The sequence below is a fragment of the Aquarana catesbeiana genome, linkage group LG03 (assembly GCF_042186555.1).
Source record: "Aquarana catesbeiana isolate 2022-GZ linkage group LG03, ASM4218655v1, whole genome shotgun sequence".
Taxonomy (NCBI): domain Eukaryota; kingdom Metazoa; phylum Chordata; class Amphibia; order Anura; family Ranidae; genus Aquarana; species Aquarana catesbeiana.
Genome location: NC_133326.1, coordinates 215,226,146 through 215,244,473, shown reverse-complemented (window position 1 = coordinate 215,244,473; position 18,328 = coordinate 215,226,146). Strand labels below are relative to the sequence as shown.

Here is an 18,328-nt window from a genome sequence, read left to right as displayed (position 1 = left end):
TATACTCTGGACCTTGCTTTGCAATTAGTACCTGTCACTCCTGGTTTAGCTGAGGCAGTTTATCTAATCAGCTGTATAAAACTTTGCCTCACTCTGAGAGCTTGGTCAGTTCATTGTCTCTTGTATTGCTAAAGGTTCCTGTGTCGCTGTGTTCCTGTGTTACAAGTTGCAGTGTTCCAAGACTGACCCCGGTTTCTGACCCTGATTTGTTCATCGTTAACTCTAACTTCTGGAATCCCTGACTACACCTTCACCTCGACAATCCTTTGGTAAATTCCTATCAAGCCCCCGTGCACAGATTCACAGCCCAGGCAGCTTCGGAGCTGCAGTAAGCAGTCCACTTGTTTAAAACTACAGTACGCCCAGCCCCGGAACCAATATGTCCTGAACCATTTGTTGTGATGCCTGAGAAGTTTGATGGTAGCTATGCATCCTTCTTGTGTTTTAGGATGGATTTCAAGCTGTTGTTTGCTCTTAAGCCTAGGTCATATGCCACTGATTATATAAAGGTTTGCGCTACTATCAACCTGCTCACTGGGCAAATCAAAACATGGGCTCATCAGCTACTACAGGAAAGGAGTCCAGTCTTGGACAGCTGGGAAGCATTAATGTTTGCTCTGGACTCTCACATTACAGTTTCAAAGAAAACCAGGGTTCCTAAGTCTGCTCCTAGTTCACGTGGCCTACGGGTACCCAGGGGCAGGAATACCCTGTACAGATATGACTCCAAGCCTTTCCAGTATGTGCCAAGCCATGAAGCTCTAAACCCACAAAGTCTAGACACTCCTGAGGATATACATACACCTACTCTGGAAGATGTGGAACCCATGGAGATCGGGGCCATCCGGTCCAAGCTGTCTAAAGGTGAAAGAGAGCAGAGGAGAGGCTGTGGTCTTTATTTCTATTGTGGAGAAAGAGGGCATTTTATTTCTCTCTGCCCAACTTGCACACCTCAGCTAAAGGATCTTCAAGTAAGTACTATTAGGATCCATCCTGCTACCCCTACTTATCTGCCTGTCAACTGCCAAGGTTGCTGAAAGACCTGTCCATGTTCAATTACACAAGTGGGTACCCAGACTATGGTGGTTAACAATACCGGCATCTCTCTGGTCTAGAGACAACTATGCAACCTTCTGACAACAAACCAGTTCCTGCAGTCATCCCAAGCTCCATAGTGGTAACTGCAGAAACATCATCCTGTCTTGCCAAGGAAGTTTTACCACCTGACTGCACATATGACTCGAATGGCACCATAGTCCATAAGCAGGAACTGGAGATGTTTGAAAAAGCTTTGCAAGCGACGAAAGTCTCCCCTGCAAGAACTTCTAAAGCAGCAATGCCCAAGGGGAATAAGGAAAAGTCTTCTTACACTACTGTTGGTACATATGCCCATGACAAACTACCTGTTCACACCCAGAGGGCATTTCTAAGGGGAGAACTATCACAGTCCCTACCATGCCATGCAGACAGCCAGGCATGGTCACACCCCAAGTGGCTCAATGAGATATTGAACCCATGATGTTCTGTTTACTGCTCCTGTTACCTCTGAGCCACACCTCAGTTCATTATTTAGCCTGGTTTCCAGCTATGCTATACTCTGGATCTTGCTTTGGACATTTTCACTTAGGAGTGTACTCAGTGGTGTAGTGGGTACCAGTAAAAAGGGTCACTGGTTCGAATCCCAACCACGACACTACCTGCCAGGAGTTTGCATGTTCTCCTGTGGGTTTCCTCCAGGTACTCCGGTTTCCTCCCACACTCCAAAGACATGCTGGTAGGTTAATTGGCTTCTGTCCAAAAAAATGGCCCCAGTATATGAATGTGAGTTGGGGACCTTGGATTGTAGGCTCCTTGAGGGTAGGGACGATGTGAGTGTGCGATGTATGTGTGGAGCACTGCGTAAATTGACAGCTCTATATGGGTACCTTAAATAAAATAATAATAGCTGAGCATCTTAATGAGACACAATGTATAGGGATAGGGACAATTGTAGACACGCACCCACACTCACTCAGGATGGACTGGTATCTTTATTCAACCTTACTAACTATGTAACTGTTATACAAGCTGTACACTCACTACTTTACATTGTAGCAAAGTGTCATTTCTTCAGTGTTGTCACATTAAAAGGTGAGGGGTGTACTCACTACCTCACTATCTTTGTGAGATACTGTGTGTGTGTATATATATATATATATATATATATATATAGTATCTCACAAAAGTGCGTACACCCCTCACATTTTTTGTAAATATTTTATTCTATCTTTTCATGTGTCAACACTGAAGAAATGACACTTTGCTACAATGTAAAGTAGTGAGTATACAGCTTGTATAACAGTGTAAATATGCCGTCCCCTCAAAATAACTCAACATACAGCCATTAATGTCTAAACTGCTGACAACAAAAGTGAGTACACCCCTAAGTGAAAAATGTCCAAATTGGGCCCAATTAGCCATTTTCCCTCCCCGGTGTCAGGTGACTCGTTAGTGATACAAGGTCTCAGGTGTGAATGGGGAGCAGATGTGTCGCTCTCACTCTCTCATACTGGACACCGGAAGTTTAACATGGCACCTCATGGCAAAGAACTCTCTCAGGATCTGAAAAAAATAATTGTTGCTCTACATAAAAATGGCTTTGGCTATAAGTAGATTGCCAAGACCCTGAAACTGAGCTGCAGCATCGTGGCCAAGACCATACAGCAGTTTAACAAGACAGGTTCCACTCAGAACAGGCCTCGCCATGGTCGACCAAAAAAGTTGAGTACACATGCTCACCGTCATATCCAAAGGTTGTCTTTGGGAAATAGACGTATGAGTGCTGCCAGCATTGCTGCAGAGGTTGAAGGGGTGGGGGGTCAGCCTGTCAGTGCTCAGACCATTTGCGCACACTGCATCAAATTTGTCTGCATGGCTGTCATCCCAGAAGGAAGCCTCTTCTAAAGATGATGCACAAGAAGGCCCACAAACAGTTTTCTGAAGACAACCAGACTAAGGACATGGATTTCTGGAACCATGTTCTGTGGTCTGATGAGACAAGATAAACTTATTTGGTTCAGATGGTGACAAGCATGCGTGGTGGCAACCAGGTGAGGAATATACAAAGACAAGTGTGTCTTGCCTACAGTCAAGCATGGTGGTGTGAGTGTCATGGTCTGGGGCTGCATGAGTGCTGCCGGCACTGGGGAGCTACAGTTCATTGAGGGAACCATGAATGCCAATGAGTACTGTGACATACTGAAGCAGAGCATGATCCTCTCCCTTCAGAGACTGGGCCACAGGGAAGTATTCCAACATGATAATGACCCCAAACACACCTCCAAGATGACCACTGTCTTGCTAAAGAAGCTGAGGGTAAAGGTGATGGACTGGCCAAGTATGTCTCCAGACCTAAACCCTATTGAGCATCTGTGGGGCATCCTCAAACAGACGGTGGAGGAGTGCAAGGTCTTTGACATCCACCAACTCCGTAATGTCATCATGGAGGAGTGGAAGAGGACTCCAGTGGCAACCTGTGAAGCTCTGGTGAACTCCGTGCCCAAGAGGGTTAAGGCAGTGCTGGAAAATAATGGTGGCCACACAAAATAGTAACACTTTGGGCCCAATTTGGACATTTTCACTTAGGGGGTATACTCACTTTTGTTGCCAGCAGTTTAGACCTTAATGGCTGTGTGTTGAGTTATTTTGAGGGGACAGCAAATTTACATTGTTATACAAGCTGTACACTCCACTCACTACTTTACATTGTAGTAAAGTGTCATTTCTTCAGTGTTGTCACATGAAAAGATATAGTAAAATATTTACAAAAATGTGAGGGGTGTACTCACTTGTGTGAGATACTGTGTGTGTGTATATATGTAGATATGTAGATATGTAGATATGTAGATATATATATATATATATATATATATATATATATATATATATATATATATATATATATATATATATATATATATATATATATATATATATATATATATATCGCATTCTATTATTCTATTATCAATAGTGAATCAACCCCACAGTCTGCTCCAGTTTAAGTAATCCTTTCATCTTTTATTTAAATGTGCCATTTGACCTGAGAAGCATTAGGTGGCTTATTACTATTGTACTATTGGGACACAAATTTAGGGCTGTTTATGTGGACACTCAAGGAAGAAAACAGAAATAATATATACTATATTAGTTTTACCACTGAACACATTCTTGAATATTCTGCTGCTGTCATAAAAACATTAACATTTCACAGAAGTAAAGATTTATTAAATAACATTTTACAGTTTTGATTTCTACTTTCTATGTGTGTACCTTGACTATTGTTGTTACAGTCAGTTATAGTGATTATGGTGTGTAACTTGATAGGTTGTTAAAAAGTTACAAGACTGCAGTATTACTTCAAATTACAGACTTTTTTCTGTGACCTCAGCGTGACAGGGAACAACCCTTTTTTTTTTTTTTTTTTTTTTTTTTTTTTAGTTTTAACATGGGTTCTTCCAATTTGCATCTATGTTTTTGATATCTTGAAAGAAAGGGGAAAATTGGACAAATTGTGTATGAGTTAATGTGCTGGGAGAGTGAGAAGGATACTTTTTTTGTAAACCCACACAGACACTTACTTTGTATCCAGCCCTAAAGGATTAAAGTATTGGATCAATATAACACCTTTCTATTCTCTTCTTCCTTCAATTTTATATTTTATAGATTGCCACCAGACAAGTTATTGTTTGAAGAATAGGATAATTTGACCAGCAGTTGCTTAAATTATCGGCAATAAAAAAAATAGCTTAAATTCAGTAGCCTCAATTCTAGCAAAATGTGTTATATTTAATTTAAAACTTTCAAACAATATTCTTGCTTTTTGTTGCTGGTACAGAAAGATTTGTTTTTGTTTTCCATTTAATCTGTGCTATGTTCAAAACAGTTTTGAACTAATTCCCTATTCTTGTACTGCCCTCTTTATTGATTTTCTAACCACTTTGTATCAGATAACGCAGATACCCAACCTGGCAGAAACTAGAACAAGTTAAAAATCAATACAGCTTCTGTTAAAAATGGCAATATCATAACTTAAAAAGTGGCTTAAATATTTATAAATAACCAGAATTACAGCGTCAAGTCCCTAAATGCATACATAGTTACATGACATGATTTACTAAGTGACTTAATTTGTATTGAAATATATTATGCACATTTTCATTTTGGTAACAAAATCATTTTATGTTTTTATGGTAGTCAAAGAATAGAAAACCTAAAGACCCTTTCATTGAGCATGTTCACTATGTGTTCCTTTGTAAAATTGCTCACTTTAATCAATGTCAAGTATTTTCCCCGAAGAGGTCTCTTTCTAATAATAATAAAAAAAAAAAACAGTTTGCCTTGTATTGTAACAATACTGTTCTGGAACGTGCTTGATATAGCTTTTCACTGCATATCGCCTATAGCAAAGCTTCAATGTAAATAGAACTATCATTTGCATGATGTGTAATTGCATTATACATCAAACAGATGAGAAGTAAGTGTCAGGATCAACAAATACATTTCAATCTCAGACAGAACAAGTGCTGTTATTGTCAAGATTAGGGTGAATATAGGTTGCTTTTACAATAAATGGAAAGCTAAAGACCCACAGTTACTGAGATACTGGACATCACATGTCTACCTGCTAAATTATTTAACACTGCAATAACCACTTGTCATGTAATTCATTCACTGAGGACCTTGTAAACAATCTAGTTAGCTGCAGCATGTGTAAACTTTTCAAAGTAATTTGGCTATAAATATCAAGCAACTGTAATGCAAAGCAATGAATGCCTAATAAAGTTTATTTTGTGATATTGGAAGCAGCATCATTTGGATATCATGTTCTCTTCTATGATAGATGAAGAAGCAACATTAGTCAGAGGGCAGCAGACTACCAAGTTTTTTTAATCTTTTTTAAGGCTAAAATATATCATCCATTAGAGCTCATTTACACAAACAGTTGAGCTGTATTTTTACTATCCCCAACTACTCCCCCTTTAGCTGCAGAGGTAGCAGATGGGTGTGTATACATGCCAAAGGTACTGTACAATGCTTTGCTTCATGGCTGCAGCAGGAATTATACCCCTTGTCACTTCTGGCACTCAATGAGCTTGACTTATTTAGGTGAATAGGGCTGTTCTGCTAGTGCCCTTCAGCTGCGTGCAATGCATGTGGTTGCATCGCGCTACTGCCAGGTTCAAGGGATTAACCCCTTTGCTGTAGTATGTCATACAGACTGACAGCAGGGGGTTTCACACACATTCAGCCACTGGGATTGTATGTATATCTGACAAGCAGACTCCTGCCTGTTAGATAGAAGCATCCAGGCAGCTGCACTGCCAACCAATTGCTTCCACCCCCCCCAGTAACATGCTCCCCCGCGTGCGCACCCCTGACATGTATCCCAGGCTTCGCCTGCCCACCTGCGAGCCCGGGATCAGCATAGCAGGTGCCTCTGATTAGGGGGGAGGTAGCTGAGTGGACACATGCCCACTTTCCTCTCCTTGTTGATGACTTGGAAAGTAAAATATTTGACGTCACTTCCCTGTCTCCTTGTCAGTTTCCTTGGCCAGCATGGCCAAGAAACAATAAATGCAATGCAATATTCATTGCATTACATTTATTGGAGCACAGTGAGACATCCTGGATGTCTCATTAAAGAGAACCAGTCACCAAAAAATCATCACATAGGGGATTTTTAAACAAAACATAAATTGTAAATTAAAATCACACATAAGCACATTAAATCTCCTCCCTAAAATAACTGTGAGGCCCCCCACCCACACATACATATGTACAAACATAAATGAATGCATGTGTCAGGGAATCTACACATGAAAATGTTGATTTCGATACACATTTTAAATATTGGCGCACATGCCGTATTTAGTGCAATATTTCTATCAACAGACCTCCTCCATAAAACTAAGCTAATGACCTATAGGGGGCTTTAAAAGTGTCACTATGGAAAATATAGGGTACTGAAGTTTGTTGTCATTTCAAAGGCGCACACTAAATTAAAAATATTTTACCAAAACATTTTACTACATTTGTGTGCCCTAGAATTAACTTTAGTGTATTTCTTACTGAAATTTTGCATTTCCTAGACCTTTTTGGTAATATCGTGTAACACAGAAAATTTAAACTACCACTATTTTATTCTCCAAGCTGTCTGCTTTCAGAAAATATGTAATGTTTTGGAGGTTTTGTGCAATCTTCAGGAATAAAATGATTTTTTTAAACGTGTGAACAAAAGCGCAAAAATGGCTCTGGTAGCGAAAGGATAAAGCAGGTGATGAGGAGGTCAGACAATGGCCCTCTCTTCAGAAAAAAAAGCAAGTGTGAACAAGCCCTTAAGCCTAGTACACACTGGCCAAATGTTGGCCGGCATCGCCATTCGGCCTGTGTGTATGGCAGCAGGTCTGACAGAAGCCGGCCATTTGTCCGGCTTCTGACGAAGGCTCATGACTGAAAAAGGTCTGCCGACCGGTTAAGAGCTCTGACCAGAGTGTTTTGGCGGGGGGGAGTCCCCCTGCCAGAACACAATAGTACATCAGGGAAGATCACTGTAGTAACATTGTATTGTTAGTACAGCGGCTCCAACCTGAGCTGTCAGCCTGCTGGGTTGAACAAGAATAAAATAAGTGGTGTGTACGAGGCTTCAGAGAGAGGGAAAGGATAAAAGCATCTATAAGGTTTCATCTTTTTCTGTGAAACCATTGATGGAATTAACTGTCAGCAGGACAAAAATGGAGGGAAAAAGGTGTCAATAAAAATTTTTCGAAGTGGACATTTCCCAAGTAGGGCACAGACTACGAAAAGAGCCTGACAAAATTTCGACCTTCTAACCAATAAACTATAAAGGGCTTCCAAATGGCTGCCACCAAGCTGCTAGGTGCTTAGGTGCTTTAAATAAAAGTAGCAACATGGACCAACATATCTGAATTGCGTTTATATCCGAGTTTGGGTTATATTTTGAACCAACGGAATATCCCACAGCTAAATTAAATAAAATTCAGGATTAATATAAAAAGAAATCTTAAATCCTTGAACATGTCTAGGGACTAAAAATAAATGAATCTGATTAGTGAATTCCAATTTTCACCTCCAGAGAGGGATAAGGATGATTACCTGTTGCACTTTTCTCTTTTTCTAAAGATACCTCCCTGAAAACCCCCATTTTTTACTTTCTTTTGGAATTATGGTACCTGCATACAATTTAACTGAATCTCATGTGCAGAGAAAGAAACAGAAAGGATTGTACAAATGCTAGAGAAAGTCCTGCTTTTAAATGCTTGCAACTGATCTTTTGGTGGAATTAAGAGATTTTGTTTCTCTTTTGATCTTCATTTCACCAAAAGATAAGTTGCAAGCATTTAAAAGCAGGACTTTCTCTGGCATTTGTACGATCCCTTCTGCTTCTTTCTCTGTACATGAGATTCGGTTATATTGTATGCAAGTATCATCATTCCATACTATGAAGAAAGCTGAATGTCGGGAGACAACGGCCAGTTAAAAAAAAAAGGCCGACATTTGGCCCGTGTGTATGTCGGTCTGTCCGACAGAAGCCAGCCATTCAACCGGCTTCTGTCAGACGTGCATGTTGGAAAACCAATGGCGGACAGCGCTGATTGGAGTGTTCTGAAGGGGGGTTGTCCCCCTGTCAGAACACAACATCTCAGCAGGGGAGATCGTTGAACTAAACTTGCATGGTTAGTACAGCAGCTCCGACCAGAGCTGTCAGTTTTTAGTGTGTACCCGGCATTAGGCTTACAAGGAACAGCTTCAACAATCATCCAGCAAGATAAAGCCACCCAGGCAGAAACTCCCAATGATAAAGCTCATAAAAACATAATACTCTCTGCTAAAAGCAGATTTATTAAAACTTAATAAAGTGTACTCACATAGAAAAATACAAAAAATCTTTGAAAATAGCTCTTGAAATTCTTTTAACATGGTAAAGATCTTAGTGACTGAGTTTATATATATATATAATTTTAAATTGCAAGATGTTTTCATTTTAATGTGAATGAACAACACTACTAATACAAAAAAGTTATTGGTTGTAGTATTGAAAGTATTTTTTTTTTTTAATGTGTGGACACTAAGGGGTGTATTTATAAAGAGTATGCATTCACATTTGTTCTGTGTGAATGGGGCAAAAAACAAATGTTTTTGGGCTATTTCCTGTGGTGTCCTAATGTTTTTCATGAACTAAAAATTGAAAATATGACATTTTACCACTAGATGGCACTGAGTATCATAGGAAAGCAAATGGTTAAATACGGTATTTTTCATTTTAAGTCAATGAAAAGCATTTGAATAGCAAGGAAATCGTGTATTTACATTCGTTTTTTGCCCTATTTGGACAGAACAAAATTACATGCACTTTCACTGGGTGGATTGCTATGCTAAATTTTTATAAATACATCCCTATATTATTGTGCCATTGAAAACTATAGATGGTTGTTTGTTGCCTGCAAGCAAAAAATATTAAACACTTCTGTAAGTAAAAAATTAACACAAATTCAGGTATCCTAAAACCTGACCGAGGATTTAACAAACATCTTGGTTTGAGTTGGATATAAGGTCTTACACATTCCCTGGTTACAAATAAAAAGAATTAAGGAATGTGAAATAATTTAAAGCTTCACATAACATAAGAGTAAAAAATTAGGGTTGCATAAAAGAACATTTGTCTAGTAAGGTGTACAACCTGTTGGCCATTTTTCAAGTTTCATTCAACCATTTAAACACAGAAAATGAATTTATTGCTGTCAGACCTATTGCTTTAAAATGTACTAAATTGTTTCTTTATCTATTTTAGTGCACAGTGTCATTGAATCTGCAATGTGATTATCTGCCATTTACTTCAGCATTTATTAAATTGCTTCTCATACATTCATGATGCATATAATCAACAATAGTATGAATAGGCCCCTAAGAAACAGAATTAACAAACCTATAGTAAGCCCACATTTGCAAGTGTTAAAACCATCTGGAGTGTGTTGAAAATATACAGAAAGTATTGTGCTCTCTTCCTACAAACAATACAGAAATGGGAACTAATTTTAAAGATGTTATTTTAGAAAGTTAATCTCTCTGAATTTCAGCATTTTTTATTGGCAATTCAGTAGTAGGGCTGTTCTGATTATGGTAACACTGGATAGTCAACTTTACACATACACTTGCTACACATCTTGCTTTTAATTCTTAGTTATCCTTTGGAATATATGCATTCTTTTGTGACTAAATAATAGACACTGCATATTCGGTTTACTTTTTATTTTATTGATTTGTCCTTTATCAAAAAAGTGATTATGTTATTCATATGTCCACACTTATTTCCTCTGATACCATATTCATTTTTATAACACAGTGCAATCCACAGCCGAGATTTACAGTACATTTAGAATTAATGGGTATTCAATGCTGGCCTTTTAAATCTAGACTAAGAAAAATTGAATCAGATTGCTTGCTGAGGTGTGCTATGCAAGCCAAGACTATACAAGAACAATTGCCTTCCTGATTATGACTTCCTGATTATATAACTTACCAGCTAGGACTGCCTAATACATAGGAATATAGGTTTTTAGAAGTATTGTTATCTAAATATTGTAAATTATTTTGTGATTGATCTACAGTAATATGTAGTAACGTCAAACATATTTGTCTTAAAACTACAAGAAAAAAATAAACACAACTGCTCATTCAGTAAATTGTACTGGTGTTCATTGCATTAAATCCTTGTGTACTAAAAGTCAGTAACTTCTCAGCAAGCTTGCTATAACACAACTCATATGTACAAGGTATTACAATAGCAAGTAATGATGAAGACACTTCAGCAATAAGATAAGTAGTTCCCTCAGTTTAAATTGATTTAGAAAATATACCCCACATTTATAGGCATATGAGTAACTCAGTCACCTTAATCTATTCACTATGGTGACAAGGCAAATGTTCATTGTCCAGGAACATGACTGTAGGTGTGAAAACTTGCAGGGGCACATTTTTCAGATTGAGTATAATTTAATCATAATGGTGCCATGATGTCTTGGACAGGTTCTAACTGTGTGTTACATGGCTTAATGTTGAAATTGTTGTCAAAACGTCAGGATAAAAACACATTATATTTGGGTGACAGATGGTATTTATGGATGATTGTTCCATTCTGACATAGATGGTCATTTTCATGCTTCTTGTTTACCAATAGTCCTCTTTGTCCTAAACGAGTCCCTTATTGTCTTCAAAAGAATTTACTTTCACCTTAAATTTGCCATTTTTAGAGTCCTCTCATGTAAAATTCAGAGCTAAATACAAAAACCAATGAAACAGTTGGAGAAGAATTTAAAATGCTTATCTTACACCTAGAACTCCAGTCACTTCCTTGTGATGTCACTGGATCTCTTAGCAATAGTCCGGAAGAGCTGAGGACCCACAATGTTTTAAAAAGACACTCCAGCATTGTGCAGTCCCTTTTTGGGATCTTCAGCTTTCTCAACTACCTAAAAGCCCAGGCCTCCCACCTAAGCACACTGGATGAAAGCTGTGGTGTTACGTATAATCTTTGTCTTCAAATGTTTGATTTTTATTTTATTTACCTCTGCATTTTTACATGGGATAATGTTTTTTAAAGATAAGTTCATTTTTTCATGCAAGGTCCTCTTTAAAGTATAAGAAGACTGCTATGAAAACCCTGGAAGGTGACATTGCTTAACCTAAAGCACAGAATCTAAGCAGTCAGGCTCAAGTAGAGGTCATGGGCAGGTGACAGGCAAGAGAGTAGTCAGGTCAATTCAGGTCAGAAATGAAACAAGAAATCAGAGGTATAATGTTTTTTGTATTGCACCAAACATGGTCACTGGAAACCAGATACAACACCAGCCCTTTCCAGGGCTGATGCATAAAAACTCCTCTGGGTCAGAGGACACAGCCAGAATCCTTTCAATTATGTTGGAAGTCCTGGCAGGGATTCTGCAAGCAGTATTGGAAGCACTGGCAGGCATTTTGCAAGTAAAAGATCTAGAAGTCCTGACAGAAGTTATGGAAATCCTGGCAGGCATTGTTAAAAAAGGAGTTTCAGAGGTCTCAGAAGTTCTGGTGGACCTGAAGGTACGATAACATGGCCCCTCATTAAGCAAAGCCTTCCGAATGCCCACAGGCTGGGTTTTGCCACATGGGTAGAATGAAAGGCTCTGATCAACCTGTCAGCATGGATATTGCTTAATGGCTCCCATGAATGTTCCTCCATGCCAAAACCCTTCCATTTGATGGGATATTGAAGGCCTTCATCCAATCTTCTCAAATCTAGGGTCACCTCCATCTTGTATTCTTCAGCGCCATCCACAAAGATGAGCAGAGATGCAGTAGAAGATCTGTCAGGAAAAATATGTAGCCATTAAACCTAATACCCAATTTCTTCAAGAGACACTGAAGGCTCAAGTTGTCAGTTGAGATACTACATCAAATCATCTGATTTAAAAAGGACGTCTCTTCTCTTTCTATCCAACTCTTACTTGGCTCTGGCCTGAGCTTGGAATAGCAAGGACTGGAACTTCTCTGCATTAGAAGTTAAGGAGATTTTGTATAACAACTGGGCAGAGAAGCAGAGTGAAATCCATAGCTGGAACAATTGGAGGTTGTGGACAGCCCAGTGTGGAGATTTGTATATGTAAATTCTGCCCTGGGAAGCAATGAGGTCTGATTGTACTTCAACAACAATGAAAAACACCTGAGGTGCTGTTGCAGGGTCAGATTAGTTGTTTCCGTTTGTCTGGGGATTGTACTTTGATGATCATGAGGAGTGGATCTGTAGCATCCTACAAATCTCCTGCCAAAATCTTGAGTTGAACTTCACCCCCATCACAATGTCATCTGGAACACTGTGGAGTTTTACAGCTTGACTAATAAATTTTTCTACCATGAGGCTGACAGAGTTCCTTTCATCAAGATAAAGTGAGACATTCTTTTTAGTCTATCCACAGTCAGAAAATAGAATTGCACCTCCTCCCCCCAACAGGGGAAGATCTACAATGAAGTCCTTGACCAACATACTCCAGGGTGGGTTGGGATGGGCAAAGGCCAGAGTAAGTGCAATAAGAAACATACGACTTAGACTTCTTGACCATTTTGAGCCATCAAAAAATCCTCTGCACAAGTTCCTGTGTCATATCATAGTTACATAGTTACATAGTAGGTGAGGTTGAAAAAAGACACAAATCCATCAAGTCCAACCTATGTGTGTGATTATGTGTCAGTATTACATTATATATCCCTGTATGTTGCGGTCATTCAGGTGTTTATCTAATAGTTTCCTGAAGCTATCGATGCTCCTCGCTGAGACCACCACATGTGGAAGGGAATTCCACATCCTTGCTGCTCTTACAGTAAAGAACCCTCTACGTAGTTTAAGGTTAAACCTCTTTTCTTCTATTTTTAATGAGTGGCCGCGAGTCTTGTTAAACTCTCTTCTGCGAAAAAGTTTTATTTCTATTGTAGGGTCACCAGTACTGTATTTGTATATCGAAATCATATCCCCTCTCAAGCGTCTCTTCTCCAGAGAGAATAAGTTCAGTGCTCGCAACCTTTCCTCATAACTAAGATCCTCCAGACCCTTTTTTAGCTTTGTTGCCCTTCTTTGTACTCGCTCCATTTCCAATACATCCTTCCTGAGGACTGGTGTCCAGAACTGGACAGCATACTCCAGGTGCAGCCGGACCAGAGTCTTGTAGAGTAGGAGAATTATCGTTTTGTCTCTGGAGTTGATCCCCTTTTTAATGCATGCCAATATTCTGTTTGCTTTGTTAGCAGCAGCTTGGCATTGCATGCCATTGCTGAGCCTATCATCTACTAGGACCCCCAGGTCCTTTTCCATCCTAGATTCCCCCAGAGGTTCTCCCCCCAGTGTATAGATTGCATTCATATTTTTGCCACCCAAATGCATTATTTTACATTTTTTCCACCCCATTAATTTGTTTAGATCTTTTTGCAAGGTTTCCACATCCTGCGGAGAAGTTATTGCCCTGCTTAGCTTAGTATCGTCTGCAAATACAGAGATTGAACTGTTTATCCCATCCTCCAGGTCGTTTATGAACAAATTAAATAGGATTGGTCCCAGCACAGAACCTTGGGGAACCCCACTACCCACCCCTGACCATTCCGAGTACTTCCCATTTATCACCACCCTCTGAACTCGCCCTTGTATCCAGTTTTAAATCCATGTACTCACCCTATGGTCCATGCCAACGGACCTTATTTTGTACAGTAAACGTTTATGGGGAACTGTGTCAAATGCTTTTGCAAAATCCAGATACACCACGTCTACGGGCTTTCCTTTATCTAGATGGCAACTCACCTCCTCATAGAAGGTTAGTAGATTGGTTTGGCAAGAACGATTCTTCATGAATCCATGCTGCTTACTGCTAATGATACCGTTCTTATTACTAAAATCTTGTATATAGTCCCTTATCATCCCCTCCAAGAGTTTACATACTATTGATGTTAGGCTAACTGGTCTGTAATTCCCAGGGATGTATTTTGGGCCCTTTTTAAATATTGGTGCTACATTGGCTTTTCTCCAATCAGCTGGTACCATTCCAGTCAGTAGACTGTCTGTAAAAATTAGGAACAACGGTCTGACAATCACTTGACTGAGTTCCCTAAGTACCCTCGGATGCAAGCCATCTGGTCCCGGTGATTTATTAATGTTAAGCTTTTCAAGTCTAATTTTAATTCTGTCCTCTGTTAACCATGGAGGTGCTTCCTGTGTTGTGTCATGAGGATAAACACTGCAGTTTTGGTTACTGAAGCCCCCCGATTCACTCGTGAAGACTGAGGAGAAGAATAAATTCAATACCTTCGCCATCTCCCCATCCTTTGTAACCAGATGTCCTTCCTCATTCTTTATGGGGCTAATATGGTCTGTCCTCCCTTTTTTACTGTTTACATACTTAAAGAATTTCTTGGGATTTTTTTTGCTCTCCTCCGCTATGTGTCTTTCATGTTCTATCTTAGCCGTCCTAATTGCACCCTTACAGTTCTTGTTGCATTCTTTATAAAGTCTGAATGCTGACGATGATCCCTCAACCTTGTACTTTTTTGAAGGCCTTCTCCTTTGCTTTTATATGCCTTTTTACATTGGAGTTAAGCCATCCAGGGCTTTTGTTCGCTCTTTTAAATTTATTACCCAATGAGATACATTGGCTAATGCCCTTATTTAATATGCTCTTAAAGCAAACCCATCTCTCCTCCGTATTCTTTGTTCCTAATATTTTATCCCAATTTATACCTTTTAGCAAGGTTTGTAGTTTAGGGAAGTTGGCTCTTTTGAAATTCAGTGTCTTTGTATTTCCTTTATGTTTCCTATTTGCGTGATTTATACTGAAACAAATTGACCTGTGATCGCTGTTACCTAAATTGCCCCGTATTTCCACATCCGTGATCAGGTCTGTATTGTTGGTAATCAGTAGATCCAGTAATGTTTTATTTCTAGTTGGTGCGTCTACCATCTGACCCATAAAATTGTCCTGCAAGACATTAAGGAACTGGCGAGCCTTAAATGAATGCGCAGTTCCCTCCGCCCAGTCTATGTCTGGATAATTAAAATCCCCCATTATGATAACACTTCCCATCCTTGCTGCTAATCCAAATTGTGATAGATCTGTCTCCACTTCCTCCCTCAGGTTAGGGGCCTATAGCATACTCCCAGTATTATGTTCACTCTGAAATGCCTAGCAAATGGGAGCCCATGGCAAGATTTGAGAACCTTAGCCTGAATGTTTTTGGGTACATAGATCTATACATCAGCAGGTCATCATCTGAGTGACAGAGGCTTAGTTCAAGAACAGCTGGATACATTTTAGGCACTGACATCATTTAAGCCATTAGACTGGGTTTGATCACTAGGAAGTTCTTTGACTAGAATTGTGTCAGGAGGAACAGGAGCAGGATTATCTGGGAACATTTGTGACAAGGCATTGGGTCATGTTCTTCATGTTTGTCCGGGTTGGTAAGACTAGTGAAAATAAAATCTAGAGGTAAAAAGAGCCCATCTTGCCTGGCATAGTCTGAGGTGCTTGGCAGATCATAGGTATTTGAGATTTTTATTATTGGTGAGAATGAGAATAGGATGAGTTGTTCTTTCTAACAAGTAATGCCATTTTGCTAAGGCGGATTTGATTGCCAGCAATTTCTTGTCTCTGAAGTCAAAATTCTTTTCAGATTAATTCAGTTTTCTCTGAAAAAGTGATGTGCTATAGAAGTGCTTTGGGACTTGATCATTAAGATAGGATTGTGCCTACTGCTGTCTCTGGCATTTCTACCTCCAGAATGAAGGGCAAGTAGGGGTCTGGATGCTTTAGGATTGTCGTGGAATTAAAAAAGTTATTTCACCTATGGAAACCCAACTGGGCTTCTGGTGACCATAACAAGGAGCCATGTAAACTAGTAAGCTGGATAACGATGGACAAAAAGTACAATGTGAATTTTCACTACAAATCAGAAAAACCTAAGAACTGACCCTTTTCTTGTCAGCGGAAGCTGGCCATTTAAGCTCTGTGGAAACCTTATTGGGGTCCATAGAGATCCCTTCAGTGAAAATGATCAGCCCAAGAAATTGGATGGTGCTTTTTTTTTAATTCACAATGTTCCAGCTTTGCATAAAATCTGTGTGTGTGAAGGCATCCCAAGACCTTCTTAATATGGTTACTGAGCTCTTCTGGGGAAGAGGAGAACATGAGGATGTAATCTAGATGCTCAAGCATAAACATATCAATAAAATACCCAAACACACCATTGAAAAAGTGCTGAAAGGTTGCAGGGGCATTACAAAGCCAAATGGGTATCACCAGATATTCAAAATGACCAAACCTGATAAAAAGGGAGTCTTCTATTCATCCCCCTCCTTTTTACCAAATTATAGGCCCCAATAAATCTAACTTTGTAAAGATTTCCATGGATCTTAGATTCTGAAAGCAATGGGAGCAAGTAGTGATTCGTAATGATCACGTTACCATTTATAAAAGGATGTAATGATAGAGGAATAATCATACTTATCAGGGAGTCTTACTGGTCAGCTCCACAATAGAGGGATATAGTCATTCTTTTGTGGACATAAGTGGTTGAGGTAGGCCTAACTGCATGGGTTCTGGCACTTCCTGGGGTAATGAGAATGTTGTAACCATTGATGCCATCGGCAGCAGAAACCCAGGTGAAGTAGAAGGTCCTTAACTTCTCCAGCTTACATTCTCTTAAGCTTACCATTTTTTTCCATTGTGTGTCCAGAGAGAGAGATCTGTCTTCTGCTTTTTTATATTCTCTTGCAGATGCCACCCCTATACCCACCCATCCATGTACACTATAGACACACCCTTGAATTTTTTTTAAGATTCTGTCATCTGTACCATTTTCATCCACCAAATGGTGCTATTGGACTGCAATCAAATCTTAGCTACTGGTCATCTTGAGGTCACCAGCTGGTATTTATGACACCATAGTTCTAGTTCCATTTCCACCTCAGTTGAACCTTTAAAGTGATTTCCTCCAGGCATGATAAGGGACTTTCCAAAGATACATCTGCCACAGAGTATTTAACATTACAATGTTTATAGATTACATCTTTAAACCAGGTCGCCAGACAATAGACTTTTTTCAGATAGTTCCTCCAGATGGAAATCCGGGGCTGGTTTATGGTGTCTTTTTTATGACCCCTTGTCTGAGAACTCCAGTTACTGTCCAACTAGTATTTCTTGGGACTGAAACTTAGAGTCTTATGCCAAAAGTTCACTATTAATAATGTTCATCATTAATGATGTCCATAATAGTAAAAAAAAATGTAGGCCAACATTTCCATTGCACAGTCAATCTGGGTGGCCAGCCTCATCAGTTTGTTCAATGTCCCAGAGATTCTGACTCTCCCTAACTTGTCCTTAAATTGCTCATAAAAGGTGAGATGGAAATTATGCTTTGGAGTGGCACTGTTCCACTGAGTGTACATACTCCATCTATTGAAATCTGAAATATATTCATCCACAGGCCCCCAACCCTGAAGGAAGTTACAGAATGTGGACTCAGAAGTAGCAGTGTGGTGTAGCTCATATTAAAGTTCAGTCCTCACAAGTGTCTCTCTGTTTGAAGCACTGGCTGAACCTAAAAAGGTTACCAAGTTTCTGTTGTTTTTTACTATGTCAAAAGCAAGAAGCAAGAGTATTCTTAACCAACAGAGAAACAAAGACAATTAGAAATACAAACAAGGTCTTTAAAAAATTCACGTAATCTGAATTATCTTTCACTTCCCTCCCATGGATAT

At 39.4% G+C, this 18,328-nt stretch overlaps 1 protein-coding gene across 1 annotated transcript in view; it reads right to left on the bottom strand.

Annotated features, from left to right (window-relative positions):
• The window catches only part of GRM8 (glutamate metabotropic receptor 8), a 1,893,470-nt gene that overhangs the window by 1,197,924 nt on the left and 677,218 nt on the right, over window positions 1–18,328 (bottom strand). The gene's annotated exons all lie outside the window — the stretch shown is intronic.